Here is a 19,111-nt window from a genome sequence, read left to right as displayed (position 1 = left end):
TGCAGAAAATCACACAAAAAAAAGTGGTTAGGGCTTTTGTGTGAGTAGCAGATGTCTTATTGTTATATCCACATACAGTCCATAGGTTGGTCCCAGTGTTGGATTGGGATGTGCCATATAGCACTCAACTGGCATCAGACGCTGCCAGCTAAGAGATCTCTTTAGCCACATACCAACAGACACGCCAACTCAGTGGTCCCACATCCCTACTTTGAAAAATGTACTATTCATAAATTTGATGCTATAAATCATCAGTTGGATTTGCCTTCATGTTCCAGCACAGCATAAGATCAATGGTTTGACAGAGCAGTGCTGAACATGAAATGGATCGAAGCAGGACACATTAGCATACTTTAGGACCAGTCTGATTTAAGTGTGCACTATGTCATGATGCATTGGATCTCATAACCCACCATTGCCCCCACTCTAACGTACTGCTTCTGTTGTCGACTGTGGTGAAACATGGACAGTAAAATGTTGCACTTCCCTAACATGTCAAAACCATCCTTATGTAGGATCACAACATATTCTGATAATGCAGATCGGCAGACCATCATTTTGGATAGCAAACTCAATGGGAATCGCTCACTGAGGGGGGAAGACAAAGCAGCCAGTTTTGTTCAGTTGCTCAGATATATTATATTATAAAAAATCCCATCATCAAGAGTTCCCTCGCTGACATGTAAGGAGTCTGTTAATCCAGCACTGGGGTATTCATTTTGCAGTCAACCCTGCAAAGTGGTGTAAGACTGGCTTCAGTCACACTGCTTGACCAGAACGTATCTTGTGCAATGGAAAATGACAGACTGACGGTCCCTTGGACAGAATAGACCTTTTGTGGGACTTTTTTTTCCTCCTTTGTCTGCTGGCGTGTCGGGATCGAACCAAGCCCCTGAGATCATAACCGCAAGCAATGAGTCCAGAGCCAAGGTGGGCTATGAGCAGCATGTTGTTACCTCCCTCATGCCCATCTTTTGCACTCTGATCTGATTAGCAGCTACCTCGGTAGCTCATGAAATATTTGCATGTCCATGCAGCTGAGCAGCCTGCTCACCAGCAATGAATGTGTCAGTTAGGTGCTTCGCAGTGAAATAAAAATCTTCAAGATGAAAGCATGGGGAAAAAAATGAAGGTCTTCCTCTCTTTCCAACCACCCTCTCCTCCCCTCCACCCACCCCTGCTCCTTTGATGGCAAAAAAATCCATCAAATTAACACATCAGTGTACTTGAATGTAATCTCCAGGGTTCAGCGCAGTGCCTTCTATCTGCTCACACAGGAGGCCAGAATGATTTATCAATGCAAACCTAATAGTATCAATATGAATCTAACTAAAAATCAATATTTCATTACCAAATTGTTAGTGAGAATGAAGAAGAATTGCTGGAGTCGGAGCATTCTCTAGGGTAGGTGCATATGGAGTTCAATGTGACAAAAAGAGTGATGCATGACTGGGGGCCGAGCAGAGGACATCAGGAGGACAGGCCACAAAGTGGGCAAAATCTCAGAACAGCTCTTTTCACTTCTTCTCCCTCTGTAAGAAAACAAAATCAAATGAAGAAAACATTATAATCAGAAACCTTCCACACAAAGAACAGGATCACGGAAAAGGAATCGCAAAGTTCATTTTTTTTTTAACTGCAAGACAGTTCCCAGGTGATGCTATCAAAGTGAGTAACTTGCGGTTCCACCAATTGCTCACTCAGCTTGTGTCTGAATTAAGCACTGATAATTTTACATCATGGAACATGCATTTCCTGAAGACAATTAAATTACTGAACTGCAATATGTTTTTCTATCTAAAGATAAAAATGTACTTCCTCCATTCTTCTAATGTTGTAGAGCACTGTTTATTTAAAGATCTAGCCTACAAGGGCATTGATGTTATGATACAGCTATAAAAGTCAAGTATATGGAGATCAGCCATCATTTTTTGGAATGGTATGTGCTGTAGGTTTGAGGGGTTAAATGGCCTATTTCTGTTCCCGTATCCTCCATATTTCATGCGCAGTGTGATATAATTTGCCAGTTCTCACTTCACATGCATTTTAACTAGTTTGTGCAAAAGTAACATTTTAAAAGGGTTATTCTCTTCCCTTGTTACAGTTCTGCATGTCAAGCAGACCCTCCCTGACCAAGTAGCAAGTTGTTCCTGAATCTCCAGCCATTGCTATTTTTTTGACTGCTTACATACTAACAGATGACAGCACTCAGTAGTATTCTCCCCCTACAAACTTTTCCAACATCCTGCCAATTCTATTCACAGGCATCAGCCACATCACCTTGAACAGCCTATTTATCTTTGAGGCAGGTGGTGGGTTCAAGTCTCAGCTACAAAAACCAGGTTGAGACTTGTGTGATAATGAGAGAGTGCCTTGTTCCAAGGATTGAGGCCCAATTTACCTTTTGAGTCAAGGTAAGAGATCCTCTGACATTACTCCGAAGAGCTGGGACTTCTTCTCCATGTCCTGATCAATAGCAGTTGTGTGCATGAACTTGCTGTGTGCAAACTGGTTGCCATGGTTACATAGGAAATAGGAGGAGGAGGCCATTCAGCTCCTTTAAGCTACTCTGTCATTCAATTAGATTATGGCTAATCTTCACACTTAATGCCATTTTCCTGTAATTTCCCCATATCCGGTGTAATGCTTAATACCTAGAAATCTATTTTCAATGTACTCTGAGCAGCCACACCCCTCAGGAACAGAAAATTCCAAAGATTCACCATGCAGCAGACAGGAAGGGCCTTTCCCTGTGTTGTACTGTTCTGTGTGCTATGCACTGAGTGAAGAAATTCCTTCTCACCTCAATTCTTAGTGGAGTACCTGTTATTATGAAACTGTGTTTCTTGGCTCTTGATACTTGAGCCAGGGGAAATACCCTTCCTGCATCTTCCTTGTCCAGCCTGTACGGATTTTGAACACTTCAATATTCATCCCCTGTCATTCTTCTAAACTCAAGACAATATAGGCCCTGGTTTCTCAATTGTTAAAGGATAATTCTGCCATTGCAGGGATTAGTCTGCATTGCAACATGACAACGCTTCGGCAGGATGGCTGCACAGCCTTTTTAAAATGAGAACTGTTGGAAAGCTACAGTACAGAATGAGCCATTCAGTCTACTTTGTCTGCACTAGTTGAGGTAAGATCACACCTAATCTAATCACACCTCTCTGTAACCAATCCATAGCCTTGCAAGTTACAGGACATTGTGTATCTTTTGAACAGGTTGAGGGTTTCTGCCTCCACCATCAAACTGGGCAGTGAATTCCAGGCACCCTCTTGATGAAAAAAATCTTCCCTCATTGTCTCCTCTAACCCTTCTACCAATCATCCTAAATCTGTGTCCCCTGATAATTGAATTCTCTGCTAAGGGCAACAAATATTACTTATCTACTCTACTTAGGCCCCTCATAATTTTGTACATCCTAATTAATTCACTCTTTTAGCTCCTCTATTTTAATGCCTATCCAATCTTTCCTTACAACTGTAAGTTTCCAGCCTGAGTGACATTCTTGTAAGTCTTCTGACTTTTGTTTTCTGGCGACTAGAAATGTACACAAAATTTCAGCTGTGGTTTAACTTGTGTTTCATACAGTCCCAGCATTTTAGCCCTGTTTTTGTATTCTATACCTTGTCTGATTATGGAAAGCATTCTTGTGCTTTCTTTACCAGCTTATTGATCTGTCTTGCCACCTTCAAGCATGTGTAGACATGCACTCAAATGTTTCTCACTTCCTTTACCCCTTCCATTTATTGTGTATGCTCCAGTTTGGTTTGCCTCCCCAAATGCATTATCTCACACTTTTCAGGATTGAATTTCATTTAGCACTTTTCCACCTCATCGGCCAAACTATTGATTTTCTGAAGTCACAGCTAACTTCATCATTATTATCTACATGGCTATTTTTGTGCCATCTGCAAATTTCCTAATTAGGCTTCCCACATTTAAGTCCAGATCATCAATATATACTACTAACAGCAAGGAAGCCAACACTGATCCCTGTGGAACACCACAGGAGATCACCTTCCTTTTGCAAAAACATCCATCAGCCATTATTCTTTGTCTCCCGTCACTGGGACAATTAAGCTTCCAACTTACCACAATTCCCTCTGTGCCACAGAATTTTATGTTTCTGATCAGTTTGCCATGCGGGGTCTTGTCAAATGCCTTATGGAAATCTATATAGTCGACATCCACTGCATTATCCTCATCAATCCTGCTGTTCTTCCTCCAAAGAAAATCATGACCTTCCCTGTAATTTGGTGCCTTTCTAATAGTCCATCTTGTCTCTCAGAATTGATTCTCATAATTTGTCCACTGGCCTGCCTATAGACTTTAGGCCTATCACTCACATCCTATTTGAATAATAGTACAACATTTGCAGAAATCCAGTCCTCTAATACCTTACTGTACCTAGTGAGGACTGGAAAATGATTTTTAGAGCATCTCTTACTTCCTCACTGGCTTCATTTAACAATCTGGGATATAGTCTATCCTATCTTGGCAAATTATTCACCTTCAAGAATATCAATCCCTCCAGTATTTTCTCTTGCATTATGCTTATTTTATCTAATATTTCACACAACTTCTCTTGACCTAGAATGTCTGCATCATACCTCAGTTTTGTAAAAACAGAGCCAAATTACTAATTAAGAACCGTGCCCACATCATCTGCATCCATGCACAAGTTCCCTTGCACATCCCTGATAGGCTGTACTCTTTCTTTAGACATTCTCTAGCTCTTAATGTATTGACAAAATAGCTTGTAGTTTTCCTTGATTTTATTTGCAAACTTTTTTTCATATCCTCACTAATGCTTTCCAATTTTCCTTTCTTACTTTACCACTGTACCTTCCATTATCATCCACATTATTGTTTTTCTTTGAGATTCATCAGACTTTTTCTACTTTATCTGAAACTGTGTGCTTCTGAATAACAGGAGGCTCCAGACTTGGCAGTACCACTCTTTTATTTTGTGGAGACACGTCTACATATTGTTATTTTTGAATAGCTCCTATAGATTTGACATTGGTTTTTCTTCAAGTAGCTGTATCAAGCCCATCTCTCCCCAATAACCTTTCAGTTTCTCAAATTTGTCTTCACTCGAATTTAAAGATTTTACTACTCTTCTATCTTTGTTATTTTCTCTAATTATACTAAATCTAACTATATTATGGTCACTCTCTCCAAAATGGTCATCCACTGCTTCTTCATGGACCTGACTGGCTACATTTCCTAAATCTCAATCTCTCAAGGGATTTGTAACCTGTTGGCTAAAGATGTACCCTAGAAAGCAGCTCAAGAGTTTTGTGCTTTCTGTGGCTTTCACACATCATACACCAATTCATATTTGGATAGCTGAAGTTCCCAACTATTATTGCATTTTTTTTGGCACTCAGAAACTTGCCCACACATTTGTACTTTGCCTCTCTCACAGAATTTGGGATACATAGTACACTCCTCACAGTGTGACAGCCCTAAATGTTTCTGAGCTCAACTCATATGGCCTCATCAGAGCCTGACTTGAAACTTGTTATTGTATTAGAAATGTTAACTCTGAATTTTTTCCCTCAGATGCTACCAGACCTGTAGTGTTTTTGTTTCAGATCTTTAGCATCCACAGTTCTTTGTTTTATTTTATATTATTATGGCCTCATTTGATAATTCATTTGGTATATCATCTCTCCTCAAAGTTGTAATTCATTCTTTAAATCAATAATGCTACAGCCCCGCCTTTTTCATGTCAACTCTATTCTGATTGAAAACTATATCCATGAATGTTTACCTGCCATTTTTGCCCCTCTTTAAGTCAAGTGGCCATTATACCAACGACACCATGTTGCTATATGTCTACTTGTGCATCAGCTGTTCTTGCTATAAGCCATGTGTTACATATTTATCTTTAACCCTGCTAAATTCCTGTGCAGTACAAAATTTAACCGTTGCTCCTTCTGACTTTTAGACTCACTTGTTAAGTTTCCCCCCATTTTCTGTTTTAAACCTTACCGAACTGAATCTGTGAGGAGAAAGTGAGGACTGCAGATGCTGGAGATCAGAGCTGAAAATGTGTTGCTGGAAAAGCGCAGTAGGTCAGGCAGCATCCAAAGAGCAGGAGAATCGACGTTTCGGGCATGAGCCCTGAAGAAGGGCTCATGCCTGAAACGTTGATTCTCCTGCTCTTTGGATGCTGCCTGACCTGCTGCACTTTTCCAGCAACACATTTTTAGACCTTTTCCGAACTGAATCTGCCCTACTTGAATCTGATCTTGGGTTCCCAAACCCTGAAAATATAAATTAAACTTTAGCCAAGAGAATGAGCAAAATCTCACTACAACGATGTTTTGTACCTGCTGGGCACCATCTTCTCAAGGGAAATTAAAGTGGGCGGCACGGTGGCACAGTGGTTAGCACTGCTGCCTCACAGCGCCTGTAGACCCGGGTTCAATTCCCGACTCAGGCGACTGACTGTGTGGAGTTTGCACGTTCTCCCCGTGTCTGCGTGGGTTTCCTCCGGGTGCTCCGGTTTCCTCCCACAGTCACAAAGATGTGCTGGTCAGGTGAATTGGCCAAGCTAAATTGCCCATAGTGTTAGGTAAGGGGTAAATGTAGGGGTATGGGTGGGTTGCGCTTCGGCAGGTCGGTGTGGACTTGTTGGGCCGAAGGGCCTGTTTCCACACTGTAAGTCTAATCTAATCTAATCTAAAGTTGGCCAATAAGTGCTGGTCCAGCCAAAAACACGCACATCCAATGAACAGATTTATAAAAAGTCTTATTCAGGTATGAACTGTCTGGCTTATACAGACACACCTTTCCTGGATTGGTATTAATGCCTCAGAAATCTGGTGCCTTCACTCCAATACCAAAACCTACACATCCTTAATTCATTTCATCCAAATAACTCCAAATGGAAACATCTACAGTGAAAATTCATGCTGTATGCATGCACATAACTGTGCATGTGGACACTGAGTTGGATCACCAAGCTTTTTACTTTGAAAAAGAGCTTATATTAAACACTCTATAGGAAAACAGGAAGATATTACATTAACGGATAAACTGCAGTAACTGTTTTGCAACAATCTTCAGGTCATTTTTGCTTAACATCAAACAATCCAGCAACTCAGTCTATTCCAGCTGATAGATGAGCTGGCCACATTGGTAACTCAATTACTAGTAATAAACATTGAATTACTATGAAATAATTTCAGATATCTATGTCAAAATAAAACATATTATAAATTTTTGATCCATCCCCGGAATAAAATAATAGTTAGACGCCTGCAATATTAAAGCAGAATTGATTAAGTTTTTTGTGTCTCCTTAATATTCTTTAAAAGGCATTGTATTTACAAAAATAAAACGTTGTTCAAAATGCTTCTCTCTTGTTGGTCAAAATAAATTGTATCAAATTACTTAACTGCTTTGTAACAATTGATGTTGTTATACGAGATATTATCCTTTCAGTTGTGATGTTAAATTGAGATCCTTTCTGCTCTTTTAGTTATATGGAAAAGATCCACTGCAATCTCTTGTAGATTAAAAAAAAGCACTATCCTGAGGCCAATATTTAACTCTCAATCGTCAGAGTTTAAAAGTTTATTTTGTATCACATTGCTATTTGTGGGGCCTTGCTGTGCACAAGTTACACATTGGTGACTTCATTTTAAAAGAAAAACACTTCATTGGCTGTGAAGCGCTTTGGACATCCTGAGATTATGACAGACGCTTAAGAATTCAAGTCTTTCTCACTCGTGCTCTCACTCTCTCTTCATTCCACATTCACTCCCTTCTCATCCATCACTGTTAACAAACTGTTTTACAGAAGGCTGGAAGATATTGCTGAGGAAACAACAATCCATCATGGAGAAATACAGCAGTTTTTTGGGGGAAGAGGAATGATAGAAAGCTATGGAAGGAGAGAATGATGGCAGCTGTTTAACAAAAGAAGAGGTGTGGAAAATTACCTGAAGGGAAGAGCTTGACATTGTTAATAAGCGTGAGTCCAGAAATGGAGAGTTTCGATGACACAAATTGGTTACAAGTGGATTCAAAACGGGATTCAAAGTTGTCAAGAAAGCTTAATAAAGATTGTCAGGGTGTGGAAATATGAGAGGGCAAGACATGGATGAAACATTAACATGTAGGGGGATGGGGCTAGATTGGGAGATGGACTAGGAAGAGTAGAGAACAATGGATAATAAGGTAAAAACAATGACTGAAGATGCTGGAAACCAGATTCTGGATTAGTAGTGCTGGAAGAGCACAGCAGTTCAGGCAGCATCCAAAGTGCAGCGAGATCGACATTTCGGGCAACAGCCCTTCATCAGGAATAAAGGCAATAAGCCTGAAGCATGGAGAGATAAGCTAGAGGAGGGTGGGGTTAGGGAGAAAGTAGCATAGAGTACAATAGGTGAGTGGGGGAGGGGATGAAGGTGATAGGTCAGGGAGGAGAGGGTGGAGTGGATAGATGGAAAAGGAGATAGGCAGGTAGGACAAGTTCGGACAAGTCATGGGTCAGTGCTGAGCTGGAAGTTTGGAACTAGGGTGAGGTGGGTGAAGGGGAAATGAGGCAACTGTTGAAGTCCACATTGATGCCCTGGGGTTGAAGTGTTCCGAGGCGGAAGATGAGGCGTTCTTCCTCCAGTCGTCTGGTGGTGAGGGAGCGACGGTGAAGGAGGCCCGGGACCTCCATGTCCTTGGCAGAATGGGAGGGGGAGTTGAAATGTTGGGCCACGGGGCGGTGTGGTTGATTGGTGCGGGTGTCCCGGAGATGTTCCCTAAAGCGCTCTGCTAGGAGGCGCCTAGTCTCCCCAATGTAGAGGAGACCGCATCGGGAGCAACAGATACAATAAATGATATTAGTGGATGTGCAGGTAAAACTTTGATGGATGTGGAAGGCTCCTTTAGGGCCTTGGATAGAGGTGAGGGACGAGGTGTGGGCACAGGTTTTACAGTTCCTGCGGTGGCAGGGGAAAGTGCCAGGATGGGAGGGTGTGTTGTAGAGGGGGCGTGGACCTGACCAGGTAGTCACGGAGGGAACGGTCTTTGCGGAAGGCGGAAAGGGGTGGGGAGGGAAATATATCCCTGGTGGCGGAAATGTAGGCGGATGATTTGGTTTATGCGAAAGTTTGTAGGGTGGAAGGTGAGCACCAGGGACGTTCTGTCCTTGTTACGGTTGGAGGGGTGGGGTCTGAGGGTGTAGGTGCGGGATGTGGACGAGAGGTGTTGGAGGGCATCTTTAACCACGTGGGTTAATTGCGGTCTCTAAAGAAGGAGGCCATCTGGTGTGTTCTATGGTGGAACTGGTCCTCCTGGGAGCAGATACGGCAGAGGCAGAGGAATTGGGAATAGGGATGGCATTTTTGCAAGAGGTACGGTAGGAAGAGGTGTAATCCAGGGAGCTGTGGGAGTCAGTGGGTTTGTAAAAAATGTCAGTGTCAAGTCGGTCATCATTAATGGAGATGGAGAGGTCCAGGAAGGGGAGGGAGGTGTCAGAGATGGTTCAGGTAAATTTAAAGTCAGGGTGGAATGTGTTGGTAAAATTGATGAATTGCTCAACCACCTCGCGGGAGCACGAGGTGGCGTCAATGCAGTCATCAATGTAGCAGAGGAAGAGGTGGGGAGTGGTGCTGGTGTAATTACGGAAGATCAACTGTTCTACGTAGCCAACAAAGAGACAGGCATAGCTGGGGCCCATACGTGTGCCCATGGCTACCCCTTTGGTCTGGAGGAAGTGGGAGGATTCAAAGGAGAAATTGTTAAGGGTGAGGACCAGTTCGGCCAAACGAATGAGAGTGTCGGTGGAAGGGTACTGTTGGGGACGTCTGGAGAGGACAAAATGGAGGGCTTGGAGGCCCTGGTCATGGCGGATGGAGGTGTAGAGGGATTGGATATCCATGGTGAAGATGAGGCATTGGGGCAGGGGAAATGGAAGTCTTGGAGAAGGTGGAGGACGTGGGTGGGGAGTTCCTGGACTAGGGGGGTTAGGACAGTGTTGAGGTAGGTAGAGATGAGTTCAGTGGGGCAGGAGCATGCTGAGACAATGGGTCTGCCAAGGTGGTCAGGCTTATGGATCTTGGGAAGGAAGTAGAATCGGGCAGTGCGGGGTTCCCGGACTATGAGGTTGGAAGCTGTGGGTGGGAGATCTCCTGAGGTGATGAGGTTCTGTATCGTCTGGGAGATGATAGTTTGGTGATGGGGGGTGGGGTCATGGTTGAGGGGGCAGTAGGAAAAGGTGTCCTTGAGATGGCATTTGGCTTCAGCGGTGCAGAGGTCAGTGCGCCAGACTACCACTGCACCCCCTTTAACTGCTGGCTTGATGGTAAGGGCCTATCCAAGGACCTAAAGGAGCCTTCCACATCCATCAAAGTTTTACCTGCACATCCACTAATATCATTTATTGTATCTGTCGCTCCCAATGCGGTCTCCTCTATATTGGGGAGACTGGGCGTCTCCTAGCAGAGCGCTTTAGGGAACATCTCTGGGACACCCGCACCAATCAACCACACCGCCCCGTGGCCCAACATTTCAACTCCCCCTTCCACTCTACCGAGGACATGGAGGTCCTGGGCCTCCTTACCGCTGCTCCCTCACCACCAGACACCTGGAGGAAGAACGCCTCATCTTTCGCCTCGGAACACTTCAACCCCAGGGCATCAATGTGGACTTCAACAGTTGCCTCATTTCCCCTTCACCCACCTCACCCTAGTTCCAAACCTCCAGCTCAGCACTGTCCCCATGACTTGTCCGGACTTGTCCTACCTGCCTATCTCCTTTTCCACCTATCCACTCCACCCTCTCCTCCCTGACCTATCACCTTCATCCCCTCCCCCACTCACCTATTGTACTTTATGCTACTTTCTCCCCACCCCCACCCTCCTCTAGCTTATCTCTCCATGCTTCAGGCTCATTGCCTTTATTCCTGGTGAAGGGCTATTGCCCCAAAATGTCGATTTCGCTGCACTTTGGATACTGCCTGAACTGCTGTGCTCTTCCAGCACTACTAATCCAGAACAATGGATAATAGAGCATCACAGAGAATTGACAGAATAGCATTGAAAACAAATAATATAAAATATATGCATATCTTTAATCCTTAAGCAAGGAATCAAAGAGAATGTGAAGGGTAGAGCGGGTCCCTTTTTTTCTATTCATCTATGATATGTGGGAGTCACTAGTTGGCCAGCATTTATTGCCCATCCCTGCAGTCCATCTGCTGTCAGGTTACCCACAATGCCATTGGAGAGGGAATACCAGTATGCAGTGTGAAAAACAATGGGCTAAATCCTAGATTTCTTTAGCTAAGAGCAAGTGGCGTCAAATGTTTCGGAGGGACTCTTGCTGTGAAATCCTTTAAGATTTCTCACCATACCTCATTAAATGCACCCTATTAACTACCTACTCTGTATGCCTATGGCATCCTTTGTCTGATTCTAGCCCCATCTTACCACACATTGCAGTCAGAACAACTCACCATTGAGCAGACATCTACCAAAAGGCCAGCATCCCTTGCACTACTGCTATCTTTAAAAGCCTTTTCTGCCCCTGAACGTGCCTCTTCAGTCTGGAGCTGCCCTGCACAATTACTGAGAGTTATCCAAAACGTGGCAGACGGAGGATATTGGTGCCCTGCATTATGGTCAGTACCTAGAGGTTCTGCTGGACAATGAGGTACAGGTGCAGGACTCACTCCTCTCCCAGGACCAGCTGTGAAGGCCACAAAAACAGACAAAAATCAGCCCTATCCAAGGCTGTCACCTTGCCAAAGCCAGGTTGTCAGCCTTCTTGAGGAATGCACAGGACTTTAGGAAGAAGGTGAATGTCCTTCTCCACTCTGCCAATGCAAGTTACAACAATTTTCGCTCCAAAACCTCATGCTCAATCTTTCTCCGTACCCACTTCTCAACAAGTTTCATGTTGATCCACTTTCACTCTTGATATCAACATCTTCCCTCATTCACCATCAACCACCCAATTCTCCAGTACCATTATCCCCTGTATGCCCTCTGCACTGTCTACTTGGGACACCTCATTAGCAGCATCAAAAGAGACAGCTGTGGAACTCACTTATATCTTCGCAAATACCTGCTTCTCTCTCAATCCAGGTGGAAAATAGTCCATAATACGGAAGGAAGAGCCAAAGCAGTAGTGGGCTCTCCAACATTTGGCTCTTTACCCCATATATGGAGAGTATTCAGACTCTGACCACACAAAGTGTCTGACTGTATCCAAGCCTCTGGGCTTGTATCAGAGGTGGCCCTTGACTTACTATGCCAGAATCCTCTATCACTTTGACTGGACTGAGAACAATGACACAGTATCTGGTTTTGCGTCTGTGCTAAATGGCACTGCAAGATAGTAGTTAAATGAGCCTGGTGTTTCCGGCTGATGGTGGAAAAGTGAACAAAGACAAGGCTGGGATGCTGTGAGCATCCAAACAGGCTCAGTGTGAGTGAGCACAGTGACAGTCAGCTACGAGCCTAGAGAAGCAGCTTGATCCAGTCTATGAGCTGGGTGCATGTCCCTGAGTGCATAACCTCCTTGCTATAGCATTATAATGATAGTTGCCGGTGCAGTCCAAGGTTCAGCAATGAAGTGCAGAAACACCCTCTAAGTAAATCTGTGATGAACACTTAGCATTCTTAGAGACGGGGTGCAAGGATGTAGAAGGATGCAGAAGTTAAGCTGCAGTTAGATTAAACCCTCGGTTCTTGTATTCTTATATGACACTTGTGAAATAAGTGATTATGGCAAAAAAATTGCAGGAAATATGTATTACCAACTAACATTTTTCTCAATACTTAACATATTGAACTCAAGAAACAGCCATTTCACAAACATGTCTCTCATTTTTATCTTAACATTGAATGTCACAAAAATATTGAAGTTCGTTTGAAGTTGATGACCATTAATATGTCATGAACATATTATGGCTCCATCATTAATACATGGCAAGTGTTTTAGTAACTTACAGTACAGAGCAATAAGTGTGTCACTGATTCTTGGACCCATTGCAACATCAGCACAGTTTGATTGTCAATGAGTTGGAACATTGAGAATGCAGAATAACCATTAATAATAAATCTTTTTCAGATTCAAACCCTCTGGATAGTATTTCTTTTCATTGCACATCATGTTCATATAAACTTATTCAAACATAATTTTAAAATATCCATTAAGGCTTTAATGCCAGCCTATTACCAGTTCCCTACCTGAAGAACTCAAATCAAACCAAAGCTATCTATCTCCTAGACATTTCTAAGTACCTCAAAACAAAAGTCCTTCAAAAATATGTGAAGTCCAAATGTGCAAGTATTCAGTACTTACAACTAGAGCCTAGGCTGTTCTTAAAAAGTAGCAAACAAAGGTGGCATGGTGGCTCAGTGATTAGCACTGCTGCCTCACAGTGCCAGGAACCCGGGTTCAATTCCCACCTTGGGCAACTGTCTGTGTGGAGTTTGCACATTTTCCCATTGTGGTTTCCTCCAGGTGCTCTGGTTTCCTCCCACAATCCAAAGATTTGGAGGCTACGTGCATTGACTAAGCTAAATTGTCCATATAGTGTTAGGTGCAATAGGCAGGGATAAATATAGGGTAGGGGAATGAGTCTGGGTGGGTTACTCTTCAGAGAGTCAGTGTGGACTTGTTGGGTTGAAGGGCCTGTTTCCATACTGTAGGGAATAGTTTAAAAAAATCTAAAAAGAACAGATTCTATCTATCAGAGCAAACTTAAATGCACACAAAAACAGAAGTTGTTGGAAAAGTTCAGCAAGTCTGGCAGCATCTGTGAAGAGAAATCAGAGTTAACATTTCCAGTCCAGGGACCCTTCCTCAGAACTGACAGAAACCTAAATATATCCTTGGTGCTGAGGCGATTTTACCAGAGTTCTACGAGAGTTGAGGGGCCTCAGTTATGTGGAGAGATTGGAGAAGCTGGGACTATTTTCCTGACTACACAGATTGTTAGGGGAGATTTCATGGAGATGTGCAAAATTATGATGAGGTTTATGGACTAAATAAGGACAAATGGTTTCTAATGATAAGACGGTCTGTAAATAAGGGCCACTGACTTAAGATGTGCCAAAAAAATGTTCTGGAGGAGCTAAATGACAAATTTGTTTTATTATTTTTCTGAACTTGATCATAAAATAGTATGACGTGAGAACTAAACATACTTATCTTTATATGCAAAAGGTTTATGGGACCCTGCATTATCCCCACAAACATTTTGTAACAAACGTAGCCATCTTTGAAGACAACTGAATTATACCTCAAGGAAGAATCTTCCAACAGTAATAGTCATTGTTGGTTATGATACCTCTTTAATTTGAAATCCTATATATCTCTTAAGAGCTGGAACCATCGTACAAGTTACATTTGAAGACATTTTCCCTTATGTATGCATTTGAAAAGACAGCCTGTCACGTACTTTCTTCCGTTGATAACTTTTATTAACACCAGTGCTCACTTCAGGAAAGCCTTATGTTGAGTAAAATAGACTTTGTCTGCAGTAAAGCACATGAAAGGGAAATATGAAACTGCAACCCCCATCTCCAATCTCCCAACATATGTGCATTAAACAACAATGTGTTAATTTATAATTTTCACATTTTAGCAAGTGACTAAAAGAACTCACTGCAATCTGAAGTAGTCATTAATGTTAGTGAACAGCACCAACAACATCACCATTATTCCACTAACAGACAATGTTCTGTTCATTAACAAACATACAGAACACAGAGGGATGACTTTGTAATTGAGTGAGACTAATAAGAGTACATCATTTAGCTGTGTGACAAATTGTGCTTGAAACCCCAACACAGGAAATTCGCATTTTGTCTTAATAAATAAATTACACGGGCTATGTATTATACATAATTTGAATCCTCAAGGACTTCGGTGATATATAATGCAGAGGATCAGTCATTTATTTATCAAGACCAACTATGAATCTTGCTATGTTTGAGTGCAATGATTTAGAGCACATGTTGCAATCTGTGATTGAGAGAATGGAGGGTATTTATTCATTTGATAAACTCAAAATGCAATCATCTGAAAGTGTCAGCATTTAGTCATGAATTTGGTTACATTTTCCCACTTAGCACAATGACAATCAAAGCCAGACAGACAATAATGTTATTGTAATGGGTTACAGGGCAGTACAAGAGCAATGTGTAATGCATCAGTGGATGAAAAACTTTCTACGAGTTCCATACCCCATGCTGTTGTGTATAATTATTGGCTCAGCTTGAGCATACTTAGTGTGGATTAACGAACATTTCAATTATAAAAGTGGAGGTACCCAAAATAAGATTCACCTTAGCCATGTGGTTTTCAGACCACTCCTTAATTACAATATCTGAAAATATGTAAACGACTCCTTCCAATTTACAGTTTTTTTTCCTTGACACTTTGGTTTACATCTTACGTTTGCTTTTAATTAAGAAATATGTAGAGCTGTGAAAAAAATGAAAATCACAACAGCAAAAATCCCTGGTGTTTTGTGCCAACAGCAGATGTTTGTTAACAGGCTGACTACGGAGTAAACTCCATACCACTTGGGGATATAAAGGAGTGTTGACAGATTTAGGTTCATGGGGCTAGAACTACTGAAATTCAAGTGTATAACCTAAAGATTTCAACAAGAGAACCCTTCTTATATTAATAGAATCAGACTTTAGTTTCACCTCCAAAATATCCTGTTACAAGCCATTACTTGTCTTCCACATTTTTCTTGTTCCAAATGTAAGATCTGCCACCTAATAAAGTTCCATTAAACAACTGGCCACAATGTAGCTAACAACACTTCTAAGGAGTCAGCATTTAATGAAAAACCTCTCTGGGTTTATTCAAGTTGAAGCCAAGTTTTGATATTTTCCTAACTGAAACTTGAGTCATGGCCATAATAGTCCACATTTTCTCACTCCCTCTCCCTACTGTGTGCCCCATCCTCCACCATAACAACAGTTAACAAAAGAATCACTGGACACTATTTAAATAGCTAGCAAACACCATATACTAATAGACAAATAAATTCTAAATTGAAGTGGCTTTCTTTGTTGATGAGGTAGGAGAACAAATGAGTTACCATGGGCTTAACCTTACTAGAAATGGACTGTCACTTCCATTGAGTTTTATGAAGAGTTTCTCTCCTTAATGCCTAATGGGTTTTCTCGCACTATCTTCTCAAGTTTGCCTCACTAATGAGGTACCAACCCACTATACTTTGTCAAAAGCTAGTCTAATTTCTCAGTTGCTGCAGGTGTACATAGTCACCTCCGCCAGTATATCTCAGCATTACAGGCACTGATGCCATGTTTAAAAGGTCTCTATGCACCCAATCAAACACTGGTGGTCTGAAGCTGCCCTGCAAAATTTGTGACATTTGCCTCACTTATTGCAGATAAGGGGAAATTGTTGCCCCACTTTGCAGTCAAGGATTTGGATGTCCTGGTGGATGCAGAGGTGTAGGGGAGGACCAGCCTCTTCACTCAGGACCAGCAGAGGAGGGCACAACACCAGACCATGCCAGTTTGGTCTGAGGTTACCACCAGGATTAGTGTGGTCTCAATTGTCAGAAAGAATGTGCGGCCATGCCACCAGAAGATCAATGACCTTCTCCACTTTCCCTCCATCAGTGCCACTGTGGTCTCTCTGCTCTATCACACTCACTCTATCTGTGCACTATACCCACCTCTCACGAAGGCCCATCCTCTGCCGTACTCACTGTTGCATATCTTACTTCACTCACCTCACCCTCTCAATCTCTCCAAACTACTATCCCTGCTTGAGATCTGTGCTGCCTACTCACTTACTCATTGCGGATTCCTCACCACCTTTCACCCACCTGCAGTACCAGCTGGGCATGCCATTTTCAACTCAACTCAGTCTCTTCCTTTCTCTCATTCAAAGAGAAAATAGCCTATAGAAAGTCAGCAAGAGCCAAGGTGGCCAGTGGAGCACCCAACATTCACCTGGTGGCCAGTGGAGTGCGCAACATTTGCCTCCTCACAAGGACAAGACCCTGACCACAGAACATAGAACTGAACTGCACCTGCACTGGGCCCTTTGGTCCACGATGTGCTGAATATGGCGCCAAATTAAATTATTCCCTTCTTCCTGCCCTTGTTCCAAATCCCTCTATTCCTTGTTTATTCATTTGCTTATTTAAAAGCTCCTTAAATGCCCCTATCATATCTGCCTCCACCTCTATCCCGGTAGTAGATTCCAGACTCCTACAACTCTCTGCGAAAAATATTTGACTGTCACATCTTCTTTGAAATTTCCCCCATCTTATCTTAAATGCATGCCCTCTAGTATTAGACATGACCACCCATGCAATACACTGACCATGTCTAAGCCCCTGGACTGATATCAGATGACACCCGTTACTTACTGTGCCAGAATCTAATTCCTGAAGGCTTAATTTGATGGAAGACTATTTCCCTTAGACCTTGAGACATAGCCATTTGGTTGAAATGCACCCAGTGTGTTTGGCACATACACAGTTGACATATGTTGCAAGTGTGAGACAGATGTGGCAGAGTGCTGTACAACATGTCCATCCCCTTGATTGATAACTGCTGGCAAGCATGACAATCTGTCTGGCTTTGTGTCTGTGCAAGACAAGAACAGTCCTGTGTGCCATTAAGCTCTGGCTGAGAGAGAAGAGTACAAAAAGGATGGCAGGGTGCTGTAAATGTCAAAATAGACACAAAGTGAGTGAGCACTAAGAGAGCAAGCAATGATTCCTGAGATGCACCCTGCCCACTCCATGTGATCAGTGCCTGTAACTGAATAGAACAGTCCTTGTAGCAGGATTTCAATGAAAAGTGTCAGTAGGTTACAAACTGCAACAGGGCAGTGCAGAGATGTACTGTAACTAGATCGGACATGTGCCAAGATGATATGGTGAGGCTGGACATATCAGATATCAAAGTTTGTGCCAATGAAGGTATTCAGAGATGCTGTGTCAGTCATCCAAGATGGAGGTCTGGAAGAACAGTTAGTGAGCTGTGGTAGGCAGGTAAACACTCTGAATTTCATGTCAAGAATTCTGGCACCCAGTCAGCGGGAGAATGGGAAAGTTCCTACTAATAAAGATGAGATTAGGTGATAACAATGGGGGTGATAACACGCACCAACCCAAGCAAACAGACCTCTCACTGGCTTGCCAAGCAAACATGATTGGAAAAGGGGGATGTTTGGTCTCATCATCAAGAAGCTCTTCGCTGGACATCTCACCTAATTTTCTAAACTTTCTCACAACTGGCCCATGTCCTTCAGGGGCTGGGAAAATTCCAGCCACCTTTATTAGTCGGAATAAATTGAAGGGTGTGCCCAAGTGCGATTTTCAATTTATATTTGTTGTAGGTCCATCAAGCAACTTTGTTGTCCAAATTTTTGTGCAATATTTAGAGTTTTATTTAAGTTATCCTATTATTTACATATATTGTGATTCTATATATTTAGAATCATAGTATCCCTACAGTGCAGGAAGAGGCCATTTGGTCCATTGAGTCTGCACAAACCCTCGGTACATTATCCTACTCAGACACCTCCCCCCCCCATCCCCATAACTCAGCATCTCCCACATGTAACCCACTTAATCTGCACATCCCTGGACCCTACAGGAAAATTTAGCATGGCCAATCGACATAACGTGCACATCTTTAAACTGTGGGAGGAAACCAGACCAAACCACGCACATATGGGAGAGCGTACTAACTCTACATAAACAGTTATCCAAAGCTGGAATTGGGTTCCTGCCACCATGAGGCAACAATGCTAACCACTGAGCCACCACACCGGCCCTTATGTGGAAGATTAATGATTGAACAGACAAGGAGAAAAACAACAGTATGATGGACTGATAAGCTTAGATGGAGTGAGGTAGGAGATACCATTCACATTGGTATTGACCTGCTGAATGAAATGGCTCATTTCATGACAATAAATTCAGATCAGTGTATGCAGGAGTGATCTATGGATGGGACTCAGTATGAGTTAGAGCAAGAACTGCATGGTTTTGTATAAACTCAAGTTTACAGAAGGTAGTTGGTGGTACTCCAGCCAGGAAAGCATTAAAAGACCCAAACTATGATAACGAGG

This window comes from Hemiscyllium ocellatum, chromosome 4 (assembly GCF_020745735.1).
Source record: "Hemiscyllium ocellatum isolate sHemOce1 chromosome 4, sHemOce1.pat.X.cur, whole genome shotgun sequence".
Classification (NCBI taxonomy): domain Eukaryota; kingdom Metazoa; phylum Chordata; class Chondrichthyes; order Orectolobiformes; family Hemiscylliidae; genus Hemiscyllium; species Hemiscyllium ocellatum.
This window is presented reverse-complemented; position numbering follows the sequence as displayed.